Genomic DNA, 27,213 nt, shown 5'->3' on the forward strand with positions numbered 1-27,213 from the left:
CCTCCGTACTGATCCTATTCCTAATCCCATTCCTGCACAAATCAAAACAACGAGCAATAACATTCCGACCACTCTCCCAGCTCCTATTCTGAGTACTAGTCGCCGACCTCCTCGTCCTAACATGAGTAGGAAGCCAACCCTTCGAACACCCATTCATCATCATCGGCCAACTCGCTTCAATCGCCTACTTCACTATCCTCCTATTTCTCCTCCCCGCCGCAAGCGCCCTAGAAAACAAAATACTCAACTGCTAAATACTCTAATAGTTTATAAAAACATTGGTCTTGTAAACCAAAGATTGAAGACTTACCACTTCTTAGAGTACCCCAAACTCAGAAAAAAAGGACTCAAACCTTTATCTCCAGCTCCCAAAGCTGGCATTTTCAATAAACTATTCTCTGACCCTAACCCCTAAACCGCCCGAATAGCACCCCGCGACAACCCCCGCACAAGCTCCAATACAACAAACAAAGTCAACAACAGCCCCCAACCCGCCACTAAAAACATCCCTGCCCCATGTGAATAAAACATGGAAACTCCACTAAAATCCGACCGAACAACAAACACCCCAACATTATTCACAGTAGAAACCCCGAACTTCCAAGCCCCCATAAACCCCCCAAACACCAACCCCCCAAAAACAATTGCCACAAACGCTACTGCACATCCAATCACCCGTCAATCCCCCCAAGCCCCAGGGAAAGGCTCCGCTGCTAAAGCTACTGAATAAACAAACACCACCAGCATACCCCCCAAATACACCATAAACAGCACTAAAGCCACGAACGAAACCCCAAGGCCCAGCAACCACCCGCACCCCGCCACAGACGCTAACACCAAACCAACAACCCCATAATACGGCGAAGGATTCGACGCCACACCCAAAACACCCACCGCAAAGCAAATCCCTAAAAAAAACATAAAATAAGTCATTATTCCTGCCCGGACACTACCCGAGGCCTGCGGCTCGAAAAGCCGCCATTGTTCTCAACTACAGGAACTAACCGCAAGCCCCCAATAATTCTACCCCATCTATGCCATTATGCTTAACCCCCCCCCCCTCCCCCCCCGAGGCGGGGGTATTTGGTTATGCATATTCGTGCATAAATTTATATACCCCATATACATACATACTATAGTACCAGTAATATACATTATATACGGACTATCTTATAAGCAGGTGCTAAACCCATACATGTACACGGCCATTAAACCCTTAAACACACTCCTACCAAACCACCCGGCATGAATGTTCTAGGACCATACCCCACAACACCCAATACAACTCCACTCAAGCGCATAACAAGACCCCATTTTAATGAATGCTCACAGGACATGCTCCAACAACAACTCTCCACCACATATCTCATGCAGTTCGTATCAGACGGATTTATTAATCGTACTCCTCACGTGAAATCAGCAACCCGTTGCACATAATGTCCGGTATGACTAGCTTCAGGCCCATACGTTCCCCCTAAACCCCTCGCCCTCCTCACATTTTTGCGCCTCTGGTTCCTCGGTCAGGGCCATCCATTGGGTTCACTCACCCCTCCTTGCCCTTCAAAGTGGCATCTGTGAGTACTTTCACCTTCTCAATGCGTAATCGCGGCATGTTCCAGCTTTTTGGCGCCTCTGGTTCCTCTTATTTTTTCCGGGGTTACCTCACAGGTGGCTATTCCCAGTGATCTCGGGGGTCCCACAATCTAAGCCTGGACACACCTGCCTCACGGCCTATCCTATATTTCAAGGGTCCCTCGATGAGACGGTTGGCGTATATGGGGAATCATCCTGACACTGATGCACTTTGACCACATTCAGTTAATGTTACCTCCACCCTCCGGGTTAAATGGGGCTATTGGATGAATGCTCGTTGGACATAGCACAAAACAACAAATCATTAAGCGCAACCCCTGCGCTTCACAAACTAAACCAGTAAACTTTCGCTAACCACCATGTAGCATAAACCTTCATCGCCCAATCCCAGCAAACTACCTCTAAAACTCCATTAATCATCCCTTCCATGACATCATCGGAACGATGTATATATACACACAAACACATACAAAATAACTTAAACTTATTAGAGAAACTCCAGTACTAAAAATAGTAAACACAAGCAATAATTTCATATACTTCACTCTCACTCACCACTCAACTATCAGCTAACCACACCCCCGTCCACATAGCTTAACACAAAGCATGGCACTGAAGTTGCCAAGATGGCATAAAACATGCCTGCGGACAAAAGACTTAGTCCTAACCTTACGGTTGGTTTTTGCTAAATATATACATGCAAGTATCCGCGCCCCAGTGTAAACGCCCTCGACCACCTACCCCCATACAGGCCTTGAGGAGCGGGTATCAGGCACACCCAAGTAGTAGCCCAAGACGCCTCGCTAAGCCACGCCCCCACGGGTATTCAGCAGTAATTAACATTAAGCAATGAGTGCAAACTTGACTTAGTTATAGCAACAGCCTAACTTCAAGGGTTGGTAAATCTTGTGCCAGCCACCGCGGTCATACAAGAAACCCAAATCAACCGTCCTATTGACACGGCGTAAAGAGTGGTAAAATGCCTATCCTAGCTAACTAAGATCAAAATGCAACTGAGCTGTCATAAGCCCAAGATGCACCTAAACACACCATTAAGATGATCTTAGGAACTAACGACTGATTTAAACCCACGAAAGCCAGGGCCCAAACTGGGATTAGATACCCCACTATGCCTGGCCCTAAATCTTGATACTTACTTTACCGAAGTATCCGCCAGAGAACTACGAGCACAAACGCTTAAAACTCTAAGGACTTGGCGGTGCCCCAAACCCACCTAGAGGAGCCTGTTCTACAATCGATAATCCCCGATTAACCCAACCACCCCTTGCCAACACAGCCTACATACCGCCGTCGCCAGCCCACCTCGAATGAGAGCACAACAGTGGACACAATAGCACCCCGCTAATAAGACAGGTCAAGGTATAGCCTATGGAGTGGAAGAAATGGGCTACATTCCCTATTCATAGGGCACACGGAAAGAAGCGTGAAACCACTTCTGGAAGGCGGATTTAGCAGTAAAGTGGGACAATAGAGCCTACTTTAAGCCGGCCCTGGGGCACGTACATACCGCCCGTCACCCTCCTCAAAAGCCACATCCCACATAACTAATACCATAAATACGCTGAAGATGAGGTAAGTCGTAACAAGGTAAGTGTACCGGAAGGTGTACTTAGAATATCAAGACGTAGCTATAACACCAAAGCACTCAGCTTACACCTGAAAGATATCTACTAGACCGGATCGTCTTGAAGCCCCCCCTCTAGCTCAACCACACAAATAGTACACCAAAACTAAAGAATTTACTAAACTAATTAAACTAAAGCATTTTACAGTCTTAGTATAGGCGATAGAAAAGACACTTAGACGCGATAGAGACCCCAGTACCGTAAGGGAAAGATGAAATAGCAGTGAAACAATCAAAGCGACAGACAGCAAAGATCAACCCTTGTACCTTTTGCATCATGGTTTAGCGAGAACAACCAAGCAAAGTGAACTAAAGTTTGCCCCCCCGAAACCCAAGCGAGCTACTTTCAAGCAGTTAAAGAGAGCGAACCCGTCTCTGTTGCAAAAGAGTGGGATGACTTGTCAGTAGAGGTGAAAAGCCAACCGAGCTGGGTGATAGCTGGTTACCTGTGAAACGAATCTAAGTTCCCCCTTAATCCTCCCTACCGGACATCCTGAACCCTAATGAGATGATTAAGAGCTATTTAATGGAGGGACAGCTCCATTAAAAAAGGACACAACCTCGACTAGCGGATAATTCTTACTACTGATCCTACCGTGGGCCCTAAAGCAGCCATCAAAAAAGAGTGCGTCAAAGCTCCACCACCTAAAAATACCAAAATAAGATGATTCCCTTATCACAAACAGGTCAACCTATGAATATAGGAGAATTAATGCTAAAATAAGTAACTCAGGGCCACACCCCTCTAACGGCGCAAGCTTACATAGAAACATTATTAACAGACCTAGACAGATACAAAAACCCCTACAAGACCACGTATTAACTAACCCTGTTAACCCGACTCAGGAGCGCCTATAAGAGCGATTAAAATCTGTGAAAGGAACTCGGCAAATTAATAAGGCCCGACTGTTTACCAAAAACATAGCCTTCAGCAAATTAAACAAGTATTGAAGGTGATGCCTGCCCGGTGACTTAGGTTTAACGGCCGCGGTATCCTAACCGTGCAAAGATAGCGCAATCAATTGTCCCATAAATCGAGACTTGTATGAATGGCTAAACGAGGTCTTAACTGTCTCTCACAGATAATCAGTGAAATTGATCTCCCCGTGCAAAAGCGGGGATGTGAACATAAGACGAGAAGACCCTGTGGAACTTAAAAATCAACGACCACCGCGAATCCTCAATCAACCCCACTGGGGCCACTACCATCGCAGAGCCTGGTCGATATTTTTCGGTTGGGGCGACCTTGGAGGAGAACAAATCCTCCAAAAACAAGACCATACCTCTTTACCTAGAGCTACCCCTCAAAGTGCTAACAGTGACCAGACCCAATATAATTGATTAATGGACCAAGCTACCCCAGGGATAACAGCGCAATCCCCCTCAAGAGCCCATATCGACAGGGGGGTTTACGACCTCGATGTTGGATCAGGACATCCTAATGGTGCAGCCGCTATTAAGGGTTCGTTTGTTCAACGATTAACAGTCCTACGTGATCTGAGTTCAGACCGGAGCAATCCAGGTCGGTTTCTATCTATGACACACTCTCCCCAGTACGAAAGGACCGGGAAAGTGGGGCCAATACCACAAGCACGCCCCCCCCCTCTAAGCAGTGAAACCAACTAAACCGTGAAGAGGGCCTTCCCCCACCACTTTCAATCCTAGAAAAGGACCAGCTAGAGTGGCAGAGCCCGGCAAGTGCAGAAGGCTTAAGCCCTTTCCCCAGAGGTTCAAATCCTCTCCCTAGCTTCACCCATGATTCAAATAACAACACTAAGCTGCCTCGTTATATCCCTCCTATACATCATCCCAATCCTGATTGCCGTAGCCTTCCTAACCCTAGTAGAACGGAAAATCCTAAGCTACATACAATCCCGCAAAGGCCCTAACGTTGTCGGGCCTTTTGGCCTACTTCAACCATTTGCGGACGGACTGAAACTATTTACCAAAGAGCCCATCCGACCCTCTACCTCTTCCCCACTTCTATTCATTCTGATACCAATACTAGCCCTTGTCCTAGCCCTCACCACTTGAGCACCACTACCACTCCCATTTCCCCTAGCAGATCTAAACCTCGGAGTTCTCTTCCTAATAGCCATGTCAAGCCTAGCCGTCTACTCAGTCCTATGATCAGGCTGAGCCTCGAACTCAAAATACGCACTAATCGGAGCCCTACGGGCAGTAGCACAGACCATTTCATACGAAGTGACACTGGCCATAATCCTGCTATCAATAATCATACTAAGCGGAAGCTACACACTCAGCTCCTTTGCCGTCGCACAGGAGCCTCTATACTTCATTTTCTCCTCATGACCCCTAGCAATAATATGATACGTATCCACCCTAGCAGAGACAAACCGAGCTCCTTTTGACCTCACAGAGGGTGAATCTGAGCTAGTCTCAGGGTTTAACGTTGAATACGCCGCAGGACCCTTCGCCTTATTCTTCCTAGCTGAATATGCGAACATTATGCTAATAAATACACTTACAGCCATCATATTCCTAAACCCAAGCGCCCTAGGGCCACCCACAGAACTATTCCCCGTCATCCTAGCCACAAAAGTCCTCCTACTATCTTCTGGTTTCTTATGGGTCCGAGCTTCATACCCACGATTCCGATATGACCAACTAATGCACCTACTATGAAAAAACTTCCTACCCCTCACACTAGCTCTGTGCCTCTGACACATCAGCATACCTATCTGCTATGCAGGCCTACCTCCTTACATAAGGAAATGTGCCTGAACTACAAAGGGTCACTATGATAAAGTGAACATAGAGGTATAACAGCCCTCTCATTTCCTGTTGACCTTAGAAAAGTAGGAATTGAACCCACACAAGAGAAATCAAAATTCTCCATACTTCCCTTATATTATTTTCTAGTAGAGTCAGCTAAACAAGCTATCGGGCCCATACCCCGAAAATGATGGTTTAACCCCCTCCTCTACTAATGAACCCTTACGCGACCCCAATCATAACCTTCAGCCTCATCTTGGGCACCACAATCACAATTTCCAGCAGCCACTGAGTTCTGGCCTGGACAGGACTGGAGATCAACACACTAGCCATCATTCCCCTAATTGCCAAATCCCACCACCCACGAGCAGTAGAAGCCGCAACGAAATACTTCCTAACCCAAGCAGCTGCTTCCGCCCTGGTCCTATTCTCTAGCATAACCAATGCCTGAGTCACTGGCCAATGAGACATCACACAAATAAACCACCCAACCTCCTGTCTACTACTGACAGCAGCAATCGCTATTAAACTGGGCCTAGTGCCATTTCACTTCTGATTCCCAGAAGTACTACAAGGATCGCCACTAATAACAGCCCTGCTACTCTCGACCCTCATAAAATTCCCCCCACTAACCCTGCTCCTACTAACATCCAAATCCCTCGACCCAGCTCTACTCACCGCCATGGCCCTAGCCTCAACAGCACTAGGAGGCTGAATAGGACTGAACCAAACACAAACACGCAAAATCCTAGCCTTCTCGTCCATCTCCCACTTAGGCTGAATCGCCATCATCCTAGTTTACAGCCCCAAATTGGCCTTACTTACCTTCTACCTATACTAGGATGGCCTCTAGCAGGATTTACTCACTGATTCCCACTACTCACTGGGTTTACCCTACACCAAACATGAGCAAAAGCCCACTTCGGGGTAATATTTACAGGAGTAAACCTAACGTTCTTCCCCCAGCACTTCCTAGGCCTAGCAGGAAGACCCCGACGATACTCGGACTATCCCGACGCCTACACACTATGAAACACCATTTCCTCCATCGGCTCCCTAATCTCAATAGTAGCCGTAATCATACTAATATTCATCATCTGAGAAGCCTTTCCGGCCAAACGAAAAGTCCTACAACCAGAACTAACTACCACAAACGCTGAATGAATCCACGGCTGCCCTCCCCCATACCATACTTTCGAGGAACCGGCCTTCGTCCAAGTACAAGAAAGGAAGGAATCGAACCCTCACATGCTGGTTTCAAGCCAACTGCATTAACCGCTCATGCTTCTTTCTTATGAGACGTTAGTAAACCAATTACATAGCCTTGTCAAGACTAAATCACAGGTAAAAATCCTGTACATCTCATGTGGCCAACCACTCCCAACTAGGATTCCAAGACGCCTCATCACCCATCATAGAAGAACTCGTTGAATTCCACGACCACGCCCTAATCGTTGCCCTAGCTATCTGCAGCCTAGTTCTCTACCTTTTAGCCCACATACTAACAGAAAAACTCTCGTCCAATGCTGTAGACGCCCAAGAAGTAGAGCTGATCTGGACAATCCTACCTGCTATCGTCCTGGTACTCCTCGCCCTCCCATCCCTACAAATCCTCTACATAATGGACGAAATCGATGAACCAGACCTCACCCTAAAAGCCATCGGCCACCAATGATACTGAAGCTACGAATACACAGACTTCAAAGACCTATCCTTCGACTCCTACATAGTGCCCACCCCAGACTTACCCAACGGCCACTTCCGACTGCTAGAAGTTGACCACCGCGTAGTTATCCCAATAGAATCCCCCATCCGCGTAATCATTACTGCAGGAGACGTACTCCACTCCTGAGCAGTCCCAACGCTCGGAGTTAAAACAGACGCAATCCCAGGCCGACTAAACCAAACTTCATTCATTACCACCCGGCCTGGGATTTTTTACGGACAATGCTCAGAAATTTGCGGGGCTAATCACAGCTACATACCCATTGTAGTAGAATCAACCCCACTCCCACATTTCGAGGCCTGATCGTCCCTTCTATCATCATCCTAATCATTAAGAAGCTATGCAACAGCACTAGCCTTTTAAGCTAGCCAAAGAGGGACTTCCCCCTCCTTAATGATATGCCACAGCTTAACCCCGCACCATGATTTTCAATCATAATTATAACCTGATTAACCCTAGCACTCCTCATCCAACCAAAACTACTAGCCTTCACCACAACCAACCCCCCATCAAATAAGACCTCCCTCACTACCAAACCCACACCATGATCCTGACCATGAACCTAAGCTTCTTTGACCAATTTTCCAGCCCCAATCTATTCGGCATCCCCTTAATCCTACTATCCCTACTCTTCCCAGCCCTACTATTCCCGTCCCCAAACAACCGATGAATCAACAACCGCCTTTCTACTATCCAAACATGACTCCTTCACCTAATCACAAAACAACTAATAGTCCCACTCAACAAAAATGGCCACAAATGAGCCATAATATTTACATCCCTAATAATCATACTTCTTACAATCAACCTTCTAGGCCTCCTTCCATATACATTCACCCCAACCACCCAACTATCTATGAACATAGCCCTAGCCTTCCCACTATGGCTCGCCACACTACTAACAGGCCTACGAAACCAACCATCAGCCTCTTTAGCCCACCTATTACCCGAAGGTACCCCTACACCCCTAATCCCCGCACTAATCCTGATCGAAACAACCAGCCTACTAATCCGCCCCCTAGCCCTCGGAGTCCGCCTTACAGCCAACCTTACAGCAGGACACTTACTCATCCAACTCATCTCTACAGCCTCCATTGCATTAATACCCACCCTTCCTGCAGTATCCATCCTAACAATAATCATCCTACTACTCCTAACCATCCTAGAAGTAGCAGTAGCCATAATCCAGGCCTACGTCTTCGTGCTCCTTCTAAGCCTATACTTACAAGAAAACATCTAATGGCACACCAAGCACACTCATACCACATAGTTGACCCAAGCCCTTGACCAATCTTCGGGGCAGCCGCCGCCCTACTCACAACCTCAGGATTAATCATGTGATTCCACTACAACTCATCCGTACTACTAACCCTAGGCCTCATCTCAATACTCCTAGTAATACTCCAATGATGACGAGACATTGTACGAGAAAGCACCTTCCAAGGCCATCACACTCCCACAGTCCAAAAAGGCCTACGATACGGCATAATCCTTTTCATCACATCCGAAGCATTCTTCTTCTTAGGGTTCTTCTGAGCGTTCTTCCACTCGAGCCTGGCCCCAACCCCAGAACTAGGAGGCCAATGACCCCCAACAGGAATTAAACCACTCAACCCGATAGAAGTCCCCCTACTAAACACAGCCATCCTACTAGCCTCAGGCGTTACCGTAACGTGAGCCCATCACAGCATCACAGAAGGAAACCGAAAACACGCCATCCACGCCCTAACCCTAACGATCCTCCTGGGATTCTACTTCACAGCCCTACAAGCAATAGAATACCACGAAGCCCCATTCTCAATCGCCGATAGCGTCTACGGATCTACCTTCTTCGTTGCCACTGGATTCCACGGACTCCACGTAATCATCGGATCCTCCTTCCTGACCGTCTGCCTCTTCCGACTGATCAAGTTCCACTTTACATCAGACCACCACTTCGGATTCGAGGCAGCAGCCTGATACTGACACTTCGTAGACGTCATCTGACTATTCCTCTACATAACCATCTACTGATGAGGATCTTGCTCTTCTAGTATATTAATTACAATTGACTTCCAATCTCTAGAATCTGGTATAAACCCAGAGGAGAGCAATGAACGCACTCATGTTCATATTCGCCCTATCATCAATCCTAAGCGCCGCCCTAACCGCATTAAACTTCTGACTCGCCCAAATAAACCCCGACTCAGAGAAACTCTCACCGTACGAATGTGGATTCGACCCACTTGGATCTGCTCGATTACCATTCTCAGTCCGATTCTTCCTCAGTAGCCATCCTGTTCGTCCTATTCGACCTAGAAATCACCCTCCTACTCCCCCTGCCATGAGCCGTCCAACTCCAATCCCCCCTAATGACCCTCACCTGAACTGTAGCGATCCTCCTTCTCCTAACACTCGGACTGGCCTACGAGTGAATTCAAGGGGGCCTAGAATGAGCAGAATAACAGAAAGTTAGTCTAACCAAAAAGATAGCTGGTTTCGACCCAGCAGATTACAGCCAACCCTGTAACTTTCTTATGTCGCCCCTACATTTAAGCTTCTACTCAGCCTTCATTTTCAGCGGACTAGGACTAGCCTTCCACCGAACCCACCTAGTATCCGCCCTACTATGCCTTGAAAGCATAATATTATCGATATTCGTAGGCCTATCAATATGATCCATCGAAAACCAAGTCTCCTCATTCACCATGGTACCAATTCTCATGCTAACCTTCTCAGCGTGTGAGGCGGGCACAGGCCTGGCCATCCTAGTAGCCTCCACCCGCACACATGGCTCCGACAATCTACACAACCTAAACCTCCTGCAATGCTAAAAATCATCCTACCCACAATCATACTTCTTCCAACAGCCCTGCTGTCTCCACCAAAATTTCTATGGACTAACACCACCTTATACAGCCTCCTAATCGCTGCCCTAAGCCTACAGTGATTAATCCCAACCTACTACCCCTACAAATTTTTATCCAACTGAACAGGAATTGACCAAATCTCATCCCCCCTCCTAGTACTATCCTGCTGACTACTCCCACTCATAATCATAGCAAGCCAAAACCACCTGCAACAAGAACCCCTACAACGCAAACGAATCTTTATCTCAACCTTAGTCGCAGTCCAGCCATTCATCCTACTAGCCTTTTCCACCACAGAACTAGCACTATTTTACATCTCATTTGAAGCAACCCTCATTCCCACCCTAATCTTAATCACCCGATGGGGGAACCAACCAGAACGCCTAAGCGCTGGCATCTACCTGCTATTCTACACGCCAGTAAGCTCTCTACCCCTGCTAATCACAATCATACACCTATACGTGAAAATTGGCACCCTGCACCTGCCAACCCTACAACTAACCCACCCAACCCTATCCACCTCATGGACAGGAATACTATCAGGTCTAGCACTGCTCATAGCATTCATAGTAAAAGCCCCACTATACGGCCTACACCTCTGACTGCCAAAAGCCCACGTAGAAGCACCCATCGCAGGCTCAATACTCCTCGCCGCCCTACTACTAAAGCTAGGAGGATACGGAATTATACGAGTCACTCTATTTATGGGCCCACTGTCCAACCTCCTGCACTACCCCTTCCTAACCCTGGCCCTATGAGGCGCCCTAATGACTAGCTCAATCTGCCTACGACAGACAGACCTAAAATCACTAATCGCTTATTCATCCGTTAGCCACATAGGCCTAGTTATCGCCGCAGGAATAATCCAAACCCACTGATCATTCTCAGGGGCAATGATCCTAATAATTTCCCATGGACTAACTTCCTCCATACTATTCTGCCTAGCCAACACAAACTATGAACGTACGCACAGCCGAATTCTACTACTCACACGAGGCCTACAACCTCTCCTACCACTCATAGCTACCTGATGATTGCTGGCCAATCTAACAAACATAGCCTTACCCCCAACAACAAACCTCATAGCAGAGCTAACCATTATAATCACCTTATTCAACTGATCTGCCTTCACGATCATCCTAACAGGAATCGCAACCCTACTAACCGCCTCCTACACCTTATTCATACTACTAATGACCCAACGAGGCTCAATCCCCTCCCACATCACATCTATGCAAAACTCAACCACGCGAGAACACCTGCTCATAACACTCCACATTATCCCAATATTCCTCCTAATCCTCAAACCCGAACTGATCTCCGGAATCCCCTCATGCAAGTATAGTTTAAACCAAACATTAGACTGTGATTCTAAGAATAGAAGTTCAAACCTTCTTACCTGCCGAGGGGAGGGTTTAACCAACAAGAGCTGCTAACTCTTACATCTGAGCCTAAAACCTCAGCCCCCTTACTTTTAAAGGATAACAGCAATCCACTGGTCTTAGGAACCACCCATCTTGGTGCAAATCCAAGTAAAAGGAGTGAACCCCACACTACTAATCAACTCCCTCACACTACTCACGCTGACAATCCTCCTAACCCCAATCATCCTGCCATTTCTATTTAAAAACTTTAAAAACACCCCACAAGCCACCACCCGCGCTGTTAAAACCGCATTCCTAATTAGCCTAGCCCCTACAACCGCATTCATCTACTCGGGAGTAGAATCTGTCACCTGCCACTGGGAGTGAAAATTCATTATAAACTTTAAAATCCCCCTGAGCCTAAAAATAGACCAATACTCAATAACATTTCTTCCAATCGCCCTATTTGTAACATGATCAATCCTACAATTCGCCATATGATACATGGCCTCAGAGCCATACGTAACAAAATTTTTCACCTACCTACTGACATTCCTAGTCGCCATACTCCTCCTAACAACCGCAAACAACATATTCCTCCTATTCGTAGGCTGGGAAGGAGTACGAATCATGTCCTTCCTTCTCATCGGCTGATGACAAGGCCGAGCAGATGCCAACACCGCCGCCCTACAAGCCGTAATCTACAACCGAATCGGAGACATCGGACTGATCCTGAGCATAGCATGACTAGCTTCAACATTCAACACCTGAGAGATCCAACAAGCCGTACACCCCCACCAAACCCCAATCCTCCCCCTCATAGGATTAATCCTCGCAGCCGCAGGAAAATCCGCCCAATTTGGACTCCACCCATGACTGCCCGCAGCAATAGAAGGCCCCACCCCAGTATCAGCCCTACTGCACTCCAGTACCATAGTAGTAGCCGGAATCTTCCTGCTCATCCGCATGCACCCCCTGCTAGCCACCAACCAGACAGCCCTAACTGCCTGCCTATGCCTAGGTGCTCTATCAACCCTATTCGCTGCCACATGCGCCCTAACCCAAAATGACATCAAAAAAATCATTGCTTTCTCAACATCCAGCCAACTAGGACTAATAATAGTCACTATCGGACTAAACCTCCCACAACTAGCCTTCCTACACATCTCAACCCATGCCTTCTTTAAAGCCATACTATTCCTATGCTCAGGGTCTATCATCCACAACCTAAACGGAGAACAAGATATCCGAAAGATAGGAGGCCTACAGAAAATACTCCCAGTCACTACTTCCTGCCTAACCATCGGAAACCTGGCGCTGATAGGAACCCCATTCCTAGCCGGATTCTACTCAAAAGACCTCATCATCGAAAGCTTAAACACATCATACCTAAATACTTGAGCCCTACTCCTAACCCTTATAGCCACAGCATTCACCGCAACCTACAGCATCCGCATAACCATCCTAGTCCAAGCTGGACAAACCCGAATCCCCCCAATAGTATCAATAAACGAAAACAACCCACTAATCACCGCCCCCCTAACCCGACTCGCCCTAGGCAGCATTACAGCAGGAATAATCATTACCTCTTTCATCACACCAACCAAAACCCCCCCAATAACCATACCCCTTATCACCAAAACCGCTGCCATCCTCATAACAATCCTAGGAATCATCCTAGCCCTAGAACTATCGAACATAACACACACCCTCACTCACCCCAAACCAAACCCCCTCATAAACTTCTCCTCTGCATTAGGGTACTTCAACCCCCTAGTACACCGATTCTTCTCCAAAAACCTACTAGAAAAGGGACAAAACATTGCCCTACACTTGATCGACCTCTCCTGACTCAAAAAAATAGGGCCAGAGGGCCTTGCTGAACTACAAGTAGCCGCAAGCAAAGCCGCAACCTCAATACACACAGGGCTAATTAAGGCCTACCTAGGATCCTTCGCCCTCTCCATCCTGGTAATAATCCTAATAACACACAGACTCACTAATGGCCCCTAACATCCGCAAATCCCATCCCCTACTAAAAATAATCAACAACTCCCTAATCGACCTACCCGCCCCCTCCAACATCTCTGCCTGATGAAACTTCGGCTCCCTTCTAGCCATCTGCTTAGCCACACAAATCCTAACAGGCCTGCTACTAGCCATACACTACACCGCAGACACTTCACTCGCCTTCTCCTCAGTAGCTCACACATGCCGAGACGTCCAGTACGGATGGCTCATCCGCAACCTCCACGCCAACGGTGCTTCGCTCTTCTTTATCTGCATCTACTTACACATCGGACGAGGCCTCTACTACGGCTCCTACCTATACAAAGAAACCTGAAACACAGGAGTAATCCTCCTACTCACCCTAATAGCAACTGCCTTCGTAGGGTATGTCCTACCATGAGGACAAATGTCATTCTGAGGGGCCACCGTAATCACCAACCTATTCTCAGCCATCCCGTACATTGGGCAAACTCTAGTAGAATGAGCCTGAGGAGGATTCTCAGTAGACAATCCAACCTTAACCCGATTCTTCGCCATCCACTTCCTACTGCCCTTCCTAATTGCAGGAATCACCCTAGTCCACCTAACCTTCCTACACGAATCAGGCTCAAATAACCCACTAGGAATCGTATCAGACTGCGACAAAATCCCATTCCACCCATACTTCTCCATTAAAGACAGCTTAGGGCTTACCCTAATAATCACCCCTCTAATAGCACTAGCCCTATTTTCACCGAACCTCCTGGTTCTTGGAATCCTAGTTGGGAGTGGTTGGCCACATGAGATGTACAGGATTTTTACCTGTGATTTAGTCTTGACAAGGCTATGTAATTGGTTTACTAACGTCTCATAAGAAAGAAGCATGAGCGGTTAATGCAGTTGGCTTGAAACCCATCCCCAGTGGTGCAAGTGCACTCTCTGAACTCACTGAAGTGCATTCCCAGTGGTGCCAGTGCACTCTCTGGACTCACTGCACTGCATCCCCAGTGGTGCCAGTGCAATCTCTGGACTCACTGCAGAGCATCCCCAGTGGTGCCAGTGCACTCTCTGGACTCACTGTAGTGCATCCCCAGTGGTGCCAGTGCACTCTCTGGAGTGACTGCAGTGCATCCCCAGTGGTGCCAGTGCACTCTCTCGAGTCACTGCACTACATCCCCAGTGGTGCCAGTGCGCTCACTGGACTCACTGTACTGCATCCCCAGTGGTGCCAGTGCACTCTCTGGAGTGACTGCAGTGCATCCCCAGTGGTGGCAGTGCACTCTCTGGACTCACTGCACTGCATCCCCAGTGGTGCCAGTGCAATCTCTGGACTCACTGCAGAGCATCCCCAGTGGTGCCAGTGCACTCTGTGGACTCACTGCACTGCATTCCCAGTGGTGCCAGTGCACTCTCTGGACTCACTGCACTGCATCCCCAGTGGTGCCAGTGCACTCTCTCGAGTCACTGCACTACATCCCCAGTGGTGCCAGTGCGCTCACTGGACTCACTGTACTGCATCCCCAGTGGTGCCAGTGCACTCTCTGGAGTGACTGCAGTGCATCCCCAGTGGTGCCAGTGCACTCTCTGGACTCACTGCACTGCATCCCCAGTGGTGCCAATGCACTCTCTGGACTCACTGCACTGCATCCCCAGTGGTGCCAGTGCACTCTCTGGACTCACTGCACTGCATCCCAAGTGGTACCAGTGCACTCTCTGGACTCACTGCACTGCATCCCCAGTGGTGCCAGTGCACTCTCTCGAGTCACTGCACTACATCCTCAGTGGTGCCAGTGCACTCACTGGACTCACTGTACTGCATTCCCAGTGGTGCTAGTGCACTCTCTGGACTCACTGCAGTGCATCCCCAGTGGTGCCAGTGCACTCTTTGGACTCACTGAAGTGCATTCTCAGTGGTGCCAGTGCACTCTCTGGACTCACTGCACTGCATCCCCAGTGGTGCCAGTGCACTCTCTGGACTCACTGAAGTGCATTCTCAGTGGTGCCAGTGCACTCTCTGGACTCACTGCAGTGCATCCCCAGTGGTGCCAGTACACTCACTGGACTCACTGCACTGCATCCCCAGTGGTGCCAGTGCACTCTCTGGACTCACTGCAGTGCATCCCCAGTGGTGCCAGTGCACTCTCTGGACTCACTGCACTGCATCCCCAGTGCTGCCTGTGCACTCTCTGGACTCACTGCACTGCATCCCCAGTGGTGTCACTGCACTCTCTGGACTCACTGCACTGCATCCCCAGTTGTGCCAGTGCACTCTCTGCACTCACTGCACTGCATACCCAGTGGTGCCAGTGCACTCACTGGACTCACTGCAGTGCATTCCCTCTGCTGCCAGTGCACTCTCTGGACTCACTGCAGTGCATCCCCAGTGGTGCCAGTGCACTCTCTGGACTCACTGCACTGCATCCCCAGTGGTGCCAGTGCACTCTCTGGACTCACTGCAGTGCATCACCTGTGGTGCCAGTGCACTCTCTGGACTCACTGCACTGCATCCCCAGTGGTGCCAGTGCAATCTCTGGACTCACTGCACTGCATTCCCAGTCGTGCCAGTGCACACTCTGGACTCACTGCACTGCATCCCCAGTGGTGCCAGTGCACTCTCTGGACTCACTGCACTGCAACCCCAGTGTTGCCAGTGCACTCTCTGGACTCACTGCACTGCATCCCCAGTGGTGCCAGTGCACTCTCTGGACTCACTTCAGTGCATCCCCAGTGGTGCCAGAGCACTCTCTGGACTCACTGCACTGCATCCCCAGTGGTGCCAGTGCACTCTCTGGACTCACTGCACTGCAGCCCCAGTGGTGCCAGTGCACTCTCTGGACTCACTGCACTGCATCCCCAGTATTGCCAGTGCACTCTCTGGACTCACTGCACTGCATCCCCAGTGCTGCCAGTGCACTCTCTGGACTCACTGCACTGCATCCCCAGTGGTGCCACTGCACTCTCTGGACTCACTGCACTGCATGTCCAGTGGTGCCAGTGCACTCTCTGCACTCACTGCACTGCATCCCCAGTGGTGCCAGTGCACTCACTGGACTCACTGCAGTGCATTCCCTCTGGTGCCAGTGCACTCTCTGGACTCACTGCACTGCATCTCCAGTGGTGCCAGTGCACTCTCTGGACTCACTGCAGTGCATCCCCAGTGGTGCCAGTGCACTCTCTGGACTCACTGCAGTGCATCCCCAGTGGTGCCAGTGTACTCTTTGGACTCACTGCACTGCATCCCCAGTGGTGCCAGTGCACTCTCTGGACTCACTGCACTGCATCCCCAGTGGTGCCAGAGCACTCTCTGGACTCACTGCACTGCATCCTCTGTGCTGCCAGTGCACTCTCTGGACTCACTGCACTGCATCCCCAGTGGTGCCAGTGCACTCTCTGGACTCACTGAAGTGCATTCTCAGTGGTGCCAGTGCACTCTCTGGACTCACTGCAGTGCATCCCCAGTGGTGCCAGTACACTCACTGGACTCACTGCACTGCATCACCAGTGGTGCCAGTGCACTCTCTGGACTCACTGCACTGCATCCCCAGTGGTGCCAGTGCACTCTCTGGACTCACTGCACTGCATCCCCAGTGCTGCCTGTGCACTCTCTGGACTCACTGCACTGCAGCCCCAGTGGTGTCACTGCACTCTCTGGACTCACTGCACTGCATCCCCAGTTGTGCCAGTGCACTCTCTGCACTCACTGCACTGCATACCCAGTGGTGCCAGTGCACTCACTGGACTCACTGCAGTGCATTCCCTCTGGTGCCAGTGCACTCTCTGGACTCACTGCAGTGCATCCCCAGTGGTGCCAGTGCACTCTCTGGACTCACTGCACTGCATCCCCAGTGGTGCCAGTGCACTCTCTGGACTCACTGCAGTGCATCACCTGTGGTGCCAGTGCACTCTCTGGACTCACTGAAGTACATCCCCAGTGGTGCCAGTGCACTCTCTGGACTCACTGCACTGCATTCCCAGTCGTGCCAGTGCACACTCTGGACTCACTGCACTGAATCCCCAGTGGTGCCAGTGCACTCTCTGGACTCACTGCACTGCAACCCCAGTGTTGCCAGTGCACTCTCTGGACTCACTGCACTGCATCCCCAGTGGTGCCAGTGCACTCTCTGGACTCACTTCAGTACATCCCCAGTGGTGCCAGAGCACTCTCTGGACTCACTGCACTGCATCCCCAGTGGTGCCAGTGCACTCTCTGGACTCACTGCACTGCAGCCCCAGTGGTGCCAGTGCACTCTGTGGACTCACTGCAGTGCATCCCCAGTGGTGCCAGTGCGCTCTCTGGACTCACTGCAGTGCATCCCCAGTGCTGCCAGTGCACTCTCTGGACTCACTGCACTGCATCCCCAGTGGTGCCACTGCACTCTCTGGACTCACTGCACTGCATGTCCAGTGGTGCCAGTGCACTCTCCGGACTCACTGCACTGCATCCCCAGTGGTGCCAGTGCACTCACTGGACTCACTGCAGTGCATTCCCTCTGGTGCCAGTGCACTCTCTGGACTCACTGCACTGCATCCCCAGTGGTGCCAGTGCACTCTCTGGACTCACTGCAGTGCATCCCCAGTGGTGCCAGTGCACTCTCTGGACTCACTGCAGTGCATCCCCAGTGGTGCCAGTGTACTCTTTGGACTCACTGCACTGCATCCCCAGTGGTGCCAGTGCACTCTCTGGACTCACTGCACTGCATCCCCAGTGGTGCCAGTGCACTCTCTGGACTCACTGCAGTGCATCCTCTGTGCTGCCAGTGCACTCTCTGGACTCACTGCACTGCATCCCCAGTGGTGCCAGTGCACTCTCTGGACTCACTGAAGGGCATTCTCAGTGGTGCCAGTGCACTCTCTGGACTCACTGCAGTGTTTCCCCAGTGGTGCCAGTACACTCACTGGACTGACTGCACTGCATCCCCAGTGGTGCCAGTGCACTCTCTGGACTCACTGCAGTGCATCCCCAGTGGTGCCAGTGCACTCTCTGGAGTAACTGCAGTGCATCACCAGTGGTGCCAGTGCACTCTCTGGACTCACTGCACTGCATCGCCAGTGGTGCCAGTGCACTCTCTGGACTCACTGCACTGCATCCCCAGTGGTGCCAGTGCACTCTCTGCACTCACTGCACTGCATCCCCAGTGGTGCCAGTGCACTCTCTGGACTCACTGCAGTGCATTCCCTCTGGTGCCAGTGCACTCTCTGGACTCACTGCACTGCATCCCCAGTGGTGCCAGTGCACTCTCTGGACTCACTGCAGTGCATCCCCAGTGGTGCCAGTGCACTCTCTGGACTCACTGCAGTGCATCCCCAGTGGTGCCAGTGTACTCTTTGGACTCACTGCACTGCATCCCCAGTGGTGCCAGTGCACTCTCTGGACTCACTGCACTGCATCCCCAGTGGTGCCAGAGCACTCTCTGGACTCACTGCACTGCATCCCCAGTGGTGCCAGTGCACTCTCTGGACTCACTGCACTGCATCCCCAGTGGTGCCAGTGCACTCTCTGGCCTCACTGAAGTGCATTCTCAGTGGTGCCAGTGCACTCTCTGGACTCACTGCAGTGCATCCCCAGTGGTGCCAGTGCACTCTCTGGACTCACTGCACTGCATCCCCAGTGGTGCCAGTGCACTCTCTGGACTCACTGCACTGCATCCCCAGTGCTGCCTGTGCACTCTCTGGACTCACTGCACTGCAGCCCCAGTGGTGTCACTGCACTCTCTGGACTCACTGCACTGCATCCCCAGTTGTGCCAGTGCACTCTCTGGACTCACTGCACTGCATACCCAGTGGTGCCAGTGCACTCACTGGACTCACTGCAGTGCATTCCCTCTGGTGCCAGTGCACTCTCTGGACTCACTGCAGTGCATCCCCAGTGGTGCCAGTGCACTCTCTGGACTCACTGCACTGCATCCCCAGTGGTGCCAGTGCACTCTCTGAACTCACTGCAGTGCATCACCTGTGGTGCCAGTGCACTCTCTGGACTCACTGCACTGCATCCCCAGTGGTGCCAGTGCAATCTCTGGACTCACTGCACTGCATTCCCAGTCGTGCCAGTGCACACTCTGGACTCACTGCACTACATCCCCAGTGGTGCCAGAGCACTCTCTGGACTCACTGCACTGCAACCCCAGTGTTGCCAAGGCACTCTCTGGACTCACTGCACTGCATCCCCAGTGGTGCCAGTGCACTCTCTGGACTCACTTCAGTACATCCCCAGTGGTGCCAGAGCACTCTCTGGACTCACTGCACTGCATCCCCAGTGGTGCCAGTGCACTCTCTGGACTCACTGCACTGCAGCCCCAGTGGTGCCAGTGCACTCTCTGGACTCACTGCACTGCATCCCCAGTATTGCCAGTGCACTCTCTGGACTCACTGCAGTGCATCCCCAGTGGTGCCAGTGCACTCTCTGGACTCACTGCACTGCATCCCCAGTGGTGCCACTGCACTCTCTGGACTCACTGCACTGCATGTCCAGTGGTGCCAGTGCACTCTCTGCACTCACTGCACTGCATCCCCAGTGGTGCCAGTGCACTCACTGGACTCACTGCAGTGCATTCCCTCTGGTGCCAGTGCACTCTCTGGACTCACTGCACTGCATCCCCAGTGGTGCCAGTGCACTCTCTGGACTCACTGCAGTGCATCCCCAGTGGTGCCAGTGCACTCTCTGGACTCACTGCAGTGCATCCCCAGTGGTGCCAGTGTACTCTTTGGACTCACTGCACTGCATCCCCAGTGGTGCCAGTGCACTCTCTGGACTCACTGCACTGCATCCCCAGTGGTGCCAGAGCACTCTCTGGACTCACTGCACTGCATCCTCTGTGCTGCCAGTGCACTCTCTGGACTCACTGCACTGCATCCCCAGTGCTGACAGTGCACTCTCTGGACTCACTGAAGGGCATTCTCAGTGGTGCCAGTGCACTCTCTGGACTCACTGCAGTGTTTCCCCAGTGGTGCCAGTACACTCACTGGACTGACTGCACTGCATCCCCAGTGGTGCCAGTGCACTCTCTGGACTCACCGCACCGCATCCCCAGTGGTGCCAGTGCACTCTCTGGAGTAACTGCAGTGCATCACCAGTGGTGCCAGTGCACTCTCTGGACTCACTGCACTGCATCGCCAGTGGTGCCAGTGCACTCTCTGGACTCACTGCACTGCATCCCCAGTGGTGCCAGAGCAATCTCTGGACTCACTGCAGTGCATCCCCAGTGGCGCCAGTGCACTCTCTGGACTCACTGCACTGCATCCCCAGTTGTGCCAGTGCACTCTCTGGACTCACTGCACTGCATCCCCAGTGGTGCCAGTGCACTTTCTGGACTCCCGGCACCGCATCCCCAGTGGTGCCAGTGCACTCTCTGGGCTCACTGCAGTGCATCCCCAGTGGTGCCAGTGCACTCTCTTGACTCACTGCACTGCATCCCCAGTGGTGCCAGTGCACTCACTGGATTCACTGCACTGCATCCCCAGTGGTGCTAGTACACTCTCTGGACTCACTGCAGTGCATCCCCAGTGGTACCAGTGCACTCCCTGGACTCACTGAAGTGCATTCTCAGTGGTGCCAGTGCACTCTGTGGACTCACTGCAGTGCATCCCCAGTGGTGCCAGTGCACTCTCTGGACTCACTGCACTGCATCCCCAGTGCTGCCAGTGCACTCTCTGGACTCACTGCAGTGCATCCCCAGTGGTGCCAATGCACTCTCTGGACTCACTGCACTGCATCCCCAGTGGTGCCAGTGCACTCTCTGGACTCACTGAAGTGCATCCCCAGTGGTGCCAGTGCACTCTCTGGACTCACTGCACTGCATCCCCAGTGGTGCTAGTGCACTCTGGGGACTCACTGCAGTGCATCCCCAGTGGTGCCAGTGCACTCTCTGGACTCACTGAATGGCATTCTCAGTGGTGCCAGTGCACTCTCTGGACTCACTGCAGTGCATCCCCAGTGGTGCCAGTACACTCACTGGACTGACTGCACTGCATCCCCAGTGGTGCCAGTGCACTCTCTGGAGTCACCGCACCGCATCCCCAGTGGTGCCAGTGCACTCTCTGGAGTAACTGCAGTGCATCACCAGTGGTGCCAGTGCACTCTCTGGACTCACTGCACTGCATCCCCAGTGGTGCCAGTGCACTCTCTGGACTCACTGCACTGCATCCCCAGTGGTGCCAGTCCACTCTCTGGACTCCCGGCACCGCATCCCCAGTGGTGCCAGTGCACTCTCTGGGCTCACTGCAGTGCATCACCAGTGGTGCCAGTGCACTCTCTTGACTCACTGCACTGCATCCCCAGTGGTGCCAGTGCACTCTCTGGATTAACTGCACTGCATCCCCAGTGGTGCTAGTGCACTCTCTGGACTCACTGCAGTGCATCCCCAGTGGTACCAGTGCACTCTCTGGACTCACTGAAGTGCATTCTCAGTGGTGCCAGTGCACTCTGTGGACTCACTGCAGTGCATCCCCAGTGGTGCCAGTGCGCTCTCTGGACTCACTGCAGTGCATCCCCAGTGGTGCCAGTGCACTCTCTGGAATCACTGCACTGCATCCCCAGTGGTGCCAGTGCACTCTCTGGACTCACTGCACTGCATCGCCAGTGGTGCCAGTGCACTCTCTGGACTCACTGCACTGCATCACCAGTGGTGCCAGTGCACTCTCTGGACTCACTGCAGTGCATCCCCAGTGGTGCCAGTGCACTCTCTGGACTCACTGCACTGCATCCCCAGTGGTACCAGTGCACTCTGTGGACTCACTGCAGTGCATCCCCAGTGGTGCCAGTGCCCTCTCTGGACTCACTGCACTGCATCCCCAGTGGTGCCAATGCACTCTCTGGACTCACTGCAGTGCATCCCCAGTGGTGCCAGTGCACTCTCTGGACTCACTGCACTGCATCCCAAGTGGTGCCAGTGCACTCTCTGGAGTCACTGCACTGCATCCCCAGTGGTGCCAGTGCACTCTCTCAAGTCACTGCACTACATCCCCAATGGTGCCAGTGCACTCACTGGACTCACTGTACTGCATCATCAGTGGTGCCAGTGCACTCTCTGGACTCACTGCAGTGCATCCCCAGTGGTGCCAGTGCACTCTCTGGACTCACTGCACTGCATCCCCAGTGGTACCAGTGCACTCACTGGACTCACTATACTGCATCACCAGTGGTGCCAGTGCACTCTCTGGACTCACTGCACTGCATCCCCAGTGTTGCCAGTGCATTCACTGGACTCACTGCACTGCATCTCCAGTGGTGCCAGTGCACTCTCTGGGCTCACTGCACTGCATCCCCAGTGGTGCCAGTGCACTCACTGGATTCACTGCACTGCATCCCCAGTGGTGCTAGTACACTCTCTGGACTCACTGCAGTGCATCCCCAGTGGTACCAGTGCACTCCCTGGACTCACTGAAGTGCATTCTCAGTGGTGCCAGTGCACTCTGTGGACTCACTGCAGTGCATCCCCAGTGGTGCCAGTGCACTCTCTGGACTCACTGCACTGCATCCCCAGTGCTGCCAGTGCACTCTCTGGACTCACTGCAGTGCATCCCCAGTGGTGCCAGTGCACTCTCTGGACTCACTGCACTGCATCCCCAGTGGTGCCAGTGCACTCTCTGGACTCACTGAAGTGCATCCCCAGTGGTGCCAGTGCACTCTCTGGAGTCACTGCACTGCATCCCCAGTGGTGCTAGTGCACTCTGGGGACTCACTGCAGTGCATCCCCAGTGGTGCCAGTGCACTCTCTGGACTCACTGAATGGCATTCTCAGTGGTGCCAGTGCACTCTCTGGACTCACTGCAGTGCATCCCCAGTGGTGCCAGTACACTCACTGGACTGACTGCACTGCATCCCCAGTGGTGCCAGTGCACTCTCTGGAGTCACCGCACCGCATCCCCAGTGGTGCCAGTGCACTCTCTGGAGTAACTGCAGTGCATCACCAGTGGTGCCAGTGCACTCTCTGGACTCACTGCACTGCATCCCCAGTGGTGCCAGTGCACTCTCTGGACTCACTGCACTGCATCCCCAGTGGTGCCAGTCCACTCTCTGGACTCCCGGCACCGCATCCCCAGTGGTGCCAGTGCACTCTCTGGGCTCACTGCAGTGCATCACCAGTGGTGCCAGTGCACTCTCTTGACTCACTGCACTGCATCCCCAGTGGTGCCAGTGCACTCTCTGGATTAACTGCACTGCATCCCCAGTGGTGCTAGTGCACTCTCTGGACTCACTGCAGTGCATCCCCAGTGGTACCAGTGCACTCTCTGGACTCACTGAAGTGCATTCTCAGTGGTGCCAGTGCACTCTGTGGACTCACTGCAGTGCATCCCCAGTGGTGCCAGTGCGCTCTCTGGACTCACTGCAGTGCATCCCCAGTGGTGCCAGTGCACTCTCTGGAATCACTGCACTGCATCCCCAGTGGTGCCAGTGCACTCTCTGGACTCACTGCACTGCATCGCCAGTGGTGCCAGTGCACTCTCTGGACTCACTGCACTGCATCACCAGTGGTGCCAGTGCACTCTCTGGACTCACTGCAGTGCATCCCCAGTGGTGCCAGTGCACTCTCTGGACTCACTGCACTGCATCCCCAGTGGTACCAGTGCACTCTGTGGACTCACTGCAGTGCATCCCCAGTGGTGCCAGTGCCCTCTCTGGACTCACTGCACTGCATCCCCAGTGGTGCCAATGCACTCTCTGGACTCACTGCAGTGCATCCCCAGTGGTGCCAGTGCACTCTCTGGACTCACTGCACTGCATCCCAAGTGGTGCCAGTGCACTCTCTGGAGTCACTGCACTGCATCCCCAGTGGTGCCAGTGCACTCTCTCAAGTCACTGCACTACATCCCCAATGGTGCCAGTGCACTCACTGGACTCACTGTACTGCATCATCAGTGGTGCCAGTGCACTCTCTGGACTCACTGCAGTGCATCCCCAGTGGTGCCAGTGCACTCTCTGGACTCACTGCACTGCATCCCCAGTGGTACCAGTGCACTCACTGGACTCACTATACTGCATCACCAGTGGTGCCAGTGCACTCTCTGGACTCACTGCACTGCATCCCCAGTGTTGCCAGTGCATTCACTGGACTCACTGCACTGCATCTCCAGTGGTGCCAGTGCACTCTCTGGGCTCACTGCAGTGCATCCCCAGTGGTGCCAGTGCACTCTCTGGACTCACTGCAGTGCATCCCCACTGGTGCCAGTGCACTCACTGGATTCACTGCACTACATTCCCAGTGGTGCTAGTGCACTCTCTGGACTCACTGCAGTGCATCCCCAGTGGTGCCAGTGCACTCTTTGGACTCACTGAAGTGCATTCTCAGTGGTGCCAGTGCACTCTCTGGACTCACTGAAGTGCATTCTCAGTGGTGCCAGTGCACTCTCTGGACTCACTGCAGTGCATCCCCAGTGGTGCCAGTACACTCTCTGGACTCACTGCACTGCATCCCCAGTGGTGCTAGTGCACTCTCTGGACTCACTGCACTGCATCCCCAGTGGTGCCAGTGCACTCTCTGGACTCACTGAAGGGCATTCTCAGTGGTGTCAGTGCACTCTCTGGACTCACTGCACTGCATCCCCAGTGGTGCCAGTGCACTCTCTGCACTCACTGCACTGCATCCCCAGTGGTGCCAGAGCACTCTCTGGACTCACTGCACTGCATCCCCAGTGCTGCCTGTGCACTCTCTGGACTCACTGCACTGCATCCCCAGTGGTGCCACTGCACTCTCTGGACTCACTGCACTGCATCCCCAGTGGTGCCAGTGCACTCCCTGCACTCACTGCACTGCATCCCCAGTGGTGCCAGTGCACTCACTGGACTCACTGCAGTGCATTCCCTCTGGTGCCAGTGCACTCTCTGGACTCACTGCAGTGCATCCCCAGTGGTGCCAGTGCACTCTCTGGACTCACTGCAGTGCATCCCCAGTGGTGCCAGTGCACTCTCTGGACTCACTGCAGTGCATCCCCAGTGGTGCCAGTGCACTCTCTGGACCCACTGAAGTGCATCCCCCGTGGTGCCAGTGCGATCTCTGGACTCACTGCACTGCATTCCCAGTGGTGCCAGTGCACACTCTGGACTCACTGCACTGCATCCCCAGTGGTGCCAGTGCACTCTCTGGACTCACTGCAGTGCATCCCCAGTGTTGCCAGTGCACTCTCTGGACTCACTGCACTGCATCCACAGTGGTGCCAGTGCACTCTCTGGACTCACTGCAGTGCATCGCCAGTGGTGCCAAAGCACTCTCTGGACACACTGAAGTGCATTCTCAGTAGTGCCAGTGCACTCTCTGGACTCACTGCGCTGCATCCCCAGTGGTGCCAGTACACTCACTGGACTCACTGCACTGCATCCCCAGTGGTGCCAGTGCAGTCTCTGCACTCACTGAAGTGCATCTCCAGTGGTGCCAGTGAACTCTCTGGACTCACTGGACACATCCCCAGTGGTGCCAGTGCACTCTCTGGACTCACTGCACTGCATCCCCAGTGGTGCCAGTGCACTCTCTGGACTCACTGCACTGCATCCCCAGTGGTGCCAGTGCACTCTCTGGACTCACTGCACTGCATCTCCAATGGTGCCAGTGCACTCTCTGGACTCACTGCACTGCATCCCCAGTGGTGGCAATGCACTCTCTGGACTCACTGCTGTGCATCCCCAGTGGTGCCAGTGCACTCTCTGCACTCACTGCACTGCATCCCCAGTGGTGCCAGAGCACTCTCTGGACTCACTGCACTGCATCCCCAGTGCTGCCTGTGCACTCTCTGGACTCACTGCACTGCATCCCCAGTGGTGCCACTGCACTCTCTGGACTCACTGCACTGCATCCCCAGTGGTGCCAGTGCACTCTCTGGACTCACTGCACTGCATCCCCAGTGGTGCCAGTGCACTCACTGGACTCACTGCAGTGCATTCCCTCTGGTGCCAGTGCACTCTCTGGACTCACTGCACTGCATCCCCAGTGGTGCCAGTGCACTCTCTGGACTCACTGCAGTGCATCCCCAGTGGTGCCAGTGCACTCTCTGGACTCACTGCAGTGCATCCCCAGTGGTGCCAGTGCACTCTCTGGACTCACTGAAGTGCATCCCCCGTGGTGCCAGTGCGATCTCTGGACTCACTGCACTGCATTCCCAGTGGTGCCAGTGCACACTCTGGACTCACTGCACTGCATCCCCAGTGGTGCCAGTGCACTCTCTGGACTCACTGCAGTGCATCCCCAGTGTTGCCAGTGCACTCTCTGGACTCACTGCTGTGCATCCCCATTGGTGCCAGTGCACTCTCTGGACTCACTGCAGTGCATCACCAGTGGTGCCAGTACACTCTCTGGACACACTGAAGTGCATTCTCAGTGGTGC

The sequence above is a fragment of the Anser brachyrhynchus genome (assembly GCF_964034855.1).
Source record: "Anser brachyrhynchus genome assembly, contig: SCAFFOLD_49, whole genome shotgun sequence".
Taxonomy (NCBI): domain Eukaryota; kingdom Metazoa; phylum Chordata; class Aves; order Anseriformes; family Anatidae; genus Anser; species Anser brachyrhynchus.